Source organism: Neovison vison, chromosome 9, assembly GCF_020171115.1.
Source record: "Neovison vison isolate M4711 chromosome 9, ASM_NN_V1, whole genome shotgun sequence".
In the NCBI taxonomy this organism is placed as follows: Eukaryota; Metazoa; Chordata; class Mammalia; order Carnivora; family Mustelidae; genus Neogale; species Neogale vison.
In genome coordinates this window covers 36,815,712-36,822,222 of record NC_058099.1, presented here as the reverse complement: position 1 = coordinate 36,822,222, position 6,511 = coordinate 36,815,712, and positions in this window count along the sequence as shown.

The following is a 6,511-nucleotide window of genomic DNA, read 5'->3' as shown; positions in this document are numbered from 1 at the left end:
TAAGGTTCAGGAAGCCCCTGAAAGTCCGGAGTCTAAGAGGAGGGAAGAAAATGTCTATATCTCTCCTCCACCCCCCACCCCCCAAAATAACCTCCACCCTACTCTGCAGCCGAGACTCTATTTTTCAAAATAGCTTTTGAGTATTTGCCTGGGCTGCCCAGGCCCAGGCAGCAAGGGAATTTCCCCCTATGTTCTCTGCTAATGAACAAAACATTTCATGTTGAAATTTCTCCTCTGCCCCCAACCCAGTGTCTCTAGGGCCCCCCAGGCTGACCAAGCAGAGGGATCACTAGGAGTAGAGTAACAGTAGGGGGAAGCCTCAAGAGGAAACATAATTTACATGGGGGTGCATCTTTTTTCATAAATAATTAGAGTGGCTTTTTTTTTTTTTTTCACTTTTGGCTAAAATTACCCACTCCTGTGGCAGCTTCCCAGAAAGGGCGGCGGGAGGGCAGCCGGAGCTGTCCCAAGGCCCAGGACATGGCCCCCCTCCCCTGGGCGAGGAGCTTTCCCCAAGTTGTTTTCCTGGTCTCTTCCTCTTGGATGTTTTTTTGATTATTAATCACATTTTCCATCCACAGGCTCAGCCCAGACCCTCTCCCCCTTGGGTCAGGGCTGGACAGAGAGAGGAGGAACAAGCTCCAGAAGGATGAGTTGGGGACAAGATGGGCAGTGACCCCTGATTTGGGCTGACCTGAAAGAAGCTGTGAGTGGTATGTCACAGATCACACTCTTGCCGTCCTGGCACCCATCAGTAGCACCTTGATAGGTACAAGCAGAGTAAGTGAATGAGCAGGTGTCTAGCTCTCACAGTGCCTAGCTGGCACTGGAAGGCAAAGCCCCCACTGTCAGTCCCCTTATGCTACAGACAGGGCAACAACTCAGAGAGGGGGATTTACCTGACCAGAGTCACACAGCAAGTTAGTGCCAGAGCCAGAACAGGACCCCAGGAATGCTGATGGCCTCCCCTTCATAAGGTGGCCAATAAGTATATATTGAGCATCTACTATATGCCAGGCATTGATGTAAGTGATAGAACAGAGCAGTGAGCCAAACAGACAAAAATCCCCCACCCTGGCAGGGATGTGGGGCAACTAGGAGGCCACACACTGCTGATATGTGTACAAGTTAGTACAACCATTTGGAAACATTGTTTGGCAGGATCTACTAAGCTGAACATAGATATACCCTACCACCTCACAAAGAATGTTCATAGCAGTTTTATTCATAATATTATCAAACTGGAAACAACCCAAACGGATGAAGAGATTATGATGTAGTTATGGTAATAAAAAAGACCAACAGGAGCTACATGCAACCAAAAATGGATAAAGCTGGCAGATAAGATGTTGAGCAAAGAAAAAAAAGTAACCAGACCAAAAGGGTCCATAATGAATGATTTCATTTGTATAAAGCTCAAGAACAGGGCACCTAGGGGGGCCTCAGTTAGTTGAGCATCTGCCTTCAGCTCAGGTCGTGATCCCTGGGTCCTGGGATCGAGTCCCACATGGGGCTCCCTGCTCCACAGGGAGCCTGCTTCTCCCTCTGCCTCTGTCTCCCTCTCTCTGTCTTTCATGAATAAATAAATAAAATATTTCTTTAAAAAAAATAACGCTCCTGGGACGCCTGGGTGGCTCAGTTGGTTGGACGACTGCCTTCGGCTCAGGGCGTGATCCTGGAGTCCCGGGATCGAGTCCCACATTAGGCTCCCAGCTCCATGGGGAGTCTGCTTCGCTCTCTGACCTTCTCCTCGCTCATGCTCTCTCTCACTGTCTCTCTCTCTCAAATAAATAAATAAAATCTTTAAAAATAAATAAATAAATAAATAAATAAATAAAATAATGCTCTAAGAACAGGAAAACTAATTTATGGTGATAGAAGTTGGAATTGCTCTTACTTTTATTGGGGTGGGGGGGAATGGTGGTTCCAAGAGTTTAGACCCATGCCTCAAAATTTAAGATGTACCCTTAACGTTTGTGTACTTTGCTCTTTACTTTTTGTCAAAAAAAAAAAAAAAAAAAAAAAAAGTTTAAACATCCCCTGCCCTCATGGAACTCTCATTCTAGTCAAGGAAGATGGATACTAAACAAAATAGCTAAGGATACAATTTGTCCACATGAGAGGGCCATGTCTGACTCAGCCCCCTTGGGCAAGAGGTGACAGCCTAAATGCCACCTAAAAGCAGCGTAGATTAAGCCCTTTGTCTTCTCCCTTAGTGCCATAGTCTTTTTCCTTATGGTAATTTGTATGATGTTTAACTACCTAGTTACTTGTGAGCTCCATGAGGGCAGCCCTGTGGCAGCTAGAGCTGGGTCTGGCATAGAAAAGGTGCTCTTAACATTTGAATTAGATTTAAGGAACTATTGAATGAATGAATGAATGAATGAACGAATGAATGAATGAACAAACGATATAAGCAAGCAGGACAACGTTGACCTGGAGGAGTCAAGTCCCAGGGCACAGGAGAGGGAACTACCTGAATGGGTTACAGCCTCAAGGGGTGGGAAAGGTTTGGTAGGCAGTAAGGGAGTAAGCAGAGACCCAGAAGGCAGACTGAGACAGTCTGAGTGGCTCAGAGACCTCATCCTGAAGTGCGTTTGGTGCTAAGGCCATGCAGGCCTGGAAAGGCAGGACGCAGGTGAGGAACATCACCAGATCTGTGTTTTAGTGTGATCCCTGAGGCTGCTGCTGTTCGGGGTGGTGGGCGAGATGGAGGATAAAGGTGGGACACCCAGGGAACAGGTGTTTGCAGTTACCCTAGGAGGGAAAGCTCCAGCACAAGCTGGGGCAGGGCCATGGGGCTGAAGAGAGAACAGAGCTTTGAGGGAGGAGAGTGGGCACTCAGATTCATCTCCACCTGCTCCCATGATGGAGGAAACCCTGTGTTGCCCTGTACACAGAGAAAAGATCCCTGGACACTTAGCCTAGCATCTGCTCTTCTAAGGACCCTCCCTGCCATGATCCTGGAGTCTGGAATAAGTTTGGGAAAGGAGCAGATGGTCAGGGAGAAAGAAAAGGATCCAGAGAGGATGGGGAGGTTGGGTGGGGAGAGGGACAAGAGAGGACAGAGAAACTAGGAATTAGGACACTAGAGCAGAGGCATAGACTTGCAAAACCACAGATGCAATTTTTCATTTTGTGTTGTAAAAATTTGCATGAAACGAATTCCAAACGAAGCACAAAGTCCCTCCTACCTTTCCTCCCCCCGCCCCCAGTGGGTCTTGATCCCTTTCTCCCACAATCCTTCATGGAGGAGGCTTATGTCTTCAAAGAACTGCCTCCTTCCAGTGACAGCCCAGAGTCCGACTTCAATCCCCACTGCTATAGGGCCACCTCCCTGATAATGGCACTGGGATTTCCAAATAGGAACATGGCTCCAAGATTGGCTCCCTCTCTTCAGCTCCCACAGCTCCATTTCTAGCCAGCCTGCGATTCCCTGGGGCAAGGGCAGAGGGAAGAAAAGAGGCCCAACTTCTCCCTCAGAAACTCAATTGCAGTGATTCAGAAGACAGAGGAAAATTCGAGATTTGAAGACTGAATGCCAGAAACACCAAGTCCCAGAGAAACAGACAGAAGCAGATGGGAGTCCAAGAGAGAAAATTGAAATAAGTTCAGTTCAACAGACATTTTATTAGCACCTACTGTGTGCCAGGGCCAGAGGGAACATTGTGTACAAAAGTATAGATGACGCCCAGCTTTTTGGCATAAGTGACGGGGAGATGATGGTGCCATTCATTGAGCTGGAGAGAGCTGGGGCTTGACATGTCCAGTTGAAGGGTCTGTGGGATGATGGCCAGCAGGGACAAGGATGGGGAGGACAACACAGAATGTAAGAGAGGGTGCCTGGTGGCAGTGTGCCTCTCCCTGCTCAGTAGCTCCCAGTGCCCTCTGTAACTGGCTCTTGGGTATTCGTCAAAGTCTCAGACTGATCCAGGCACTCTGAGTGATGTAGGAGATAAAAAGATCATGGAGAGGGGAGAGAAAATGAGAGGGAGGGGGAGGGGTAGAGAGGGTGGAGGCAAAGCCCTAGGAACCATGACTGAAGAAGACCAGAGAGGCTGGGGTGCCTGGGTGGCTCAGTCAGTTGAGCCTCTGACTCTTGAATTCAGCGCTGGTCATGATGTCGGGTCCTGAGATTGAGCCCCACAGTCTCCCTCTGTCCCTCCCTTCGCCCTAGAGCTAGTATGGCATGTGTGCTCTCTCTCTCTGATAGATAAACAAATAAATAAATAAATCTTTGAAGAATAAAACAAACAAAAAACAGAGAGGGCAGAGAAAGTGTGGTTGCTCCAGAGACAGAAGAGCAGGAGTCAGGGATGTCACAAGACCAAAAAGGAGCCTGGTGAGGCCAAGAAAGAGCTCTGGGCTTTAGCAGCCAGGACTGGGCTGAGGTCACTGGGACCATGCTGGTGTTAAGGAGCTGGCTGACGTAGCCCTTCCACAGAAGCCTGGGAGCAGAGGGTGGACCCCTCCTTCCCCAGCCTCCCTGTTGTCCTCAGAGCCCTGCTCGGTCTGGGGGCCTCTCTCAGCCAGACATTGGGAAGAAAAGGTTGGAAAAGCTCCCTCGCCCCCAGCCTCCTATCCCTGAGTCTCTAGTCTCTGGCATTCCCAGGAGGGTCCTGAGCATTCCTAAAGCTTGGGAGACCTCAACAGCCAGGGAACCCGGGGGACCCTGGGGGTAATTGAAACCAGGGTTAAGACATTAGAAACCATAACGCCAACTCCCCAACTCCCTCAGGATAGTTCCTGGTTTTCTTCTCAACCCTATCCTCCTTGCTGCTGACAGCTCAGCTCTCTGGGCCCCACCAGCTGGGCCATGACCTTCTTCCCCAAACCAACTACAAGGGGCCTCCAACCAGAAGGCACCCAAAGCCAGTCCTTAGGGACCTCTTCTCTGTGCTTAGCTAGGCTAAGCCTCCATATTGAAGTGTCCCCAAATTCTAATCTGGATCCTTTATTGCAGAATTTATCTTCGGGGATTGACATTAGACAATAGGAAGGGTTTCTCAATAGGGAAAGAGAAAGAGGTAGGAGATGTGGGGCAGGAGTGCCTCTACTAGTAGACGCTCAGTAAATCTGTAGGGAAGAAAGAATGAATCTCAAAGTCTGGGTCCCACCAAGGCAAGGCGTTGGCTGGGCCAGATCCGAATCAGGAGCAGGACAGGCTGTACACCTGGCAGGAAGGAGGGTCTGACAAGGAATTCTGTGGCCTGGACATCCCTTTCCAACTCTCTCCCTGCTCTGAGGTCTCTGTCTCTCTCTCCTTCTATGTCTCTCTCTGTCACAGTCCTTGTCTCTGATAGAAAGAATGGGAAGCTGCATGCTTGTTGACCTGTGGGAAAGCCCTCCCCTGCCAGCTGCCTGATGACTTCAGGATTCCCAGATTTCCCATGAGTGCTGGTGGGATAATCTGTCCCCACCTCAGTCTCTATATTTGTCTCTTTTCTTGGCTCTTCGGTGAGACTGTAGGGTTCAAATACCTACTCCACCATTTACTGGCTTTGTGACCTCAGGGAAATGACTTCATGTCTCTGTGCTTCAATTACCTCAGGAGTAAAATAGGATCATAATAGTGCCTATTTCCTAGGGCTATGGTGAAGATTCAATTAAATGAGATAATCCAGTCAAGTGTTGAGCACTAGCCTGGTGGGCACCAGACCCCCCTTCTTCTGCTGGCTTCGGCTTTCTCCCCATCAATGTCTTTATGTCTCCTCTGTCTTCCTCCACCTCCCTCTATGTATCTCATCCTCTGTCTCTCCGTCTCTCTCACTCTCCATCTTTCCCCTGATCCCTTTTTCTTTCTCCATATGTGGCTTTGCCAGAAGCCCCCCAGACAGCCTGTTTGACCCTGCTCCAACCCCGTTGGCACAAGTAGCCCAGGTGGGGTGAGATGTCCAGGGAGGTTTTTAATTCAAACATGGAATTCTTGACAGCAGGATCACGCCTGGGCCTGAACATGGGTGAATCACAGTTGGTGGGAAGAGTGATTATGTCTGTGTCCTCTGGAGAGACAGGAGAGCTGGGGGCTCAACTTGGCACTCTCTTGGAGCAAGGGGGACTTGCCCTGACTTCTCTGACTGCCCCCACACCTGGACCCAAGCCAGATCCCCCATGTCTAGTGCCTGCTTGGAGGTAAGGCAACCTGCCCAGAGCCCAGGACTGAAGGGGGAAGCCTTCTACCTCTATGTAGCGTGGCTTACCTGCCCTCAAAACATTCTGGGCCACCCTCACCCTGAGTCCTGCCTCGTTTCCCACACCCCATCCCAAACCCTGTATGGAGACATATTGTTTCTCTATCTTTATCTCTGTGTCTCTGTTTCTCCTAACCTTGATCTATGACTTTTGCAGCTGTGTATGCTTTACACCCCCTAATGAGCCCACCAGGGATAGGAAGCTGTGGGATTGAAGAGTCTGTGTTCTTCCACCTGGACCAAAGTGCACATTCTGGGGCGGGGGAGGTAGGGGGAGGATGCAAAAAGTCCAGATGTCATTCCTCTATCACTGTGGATCT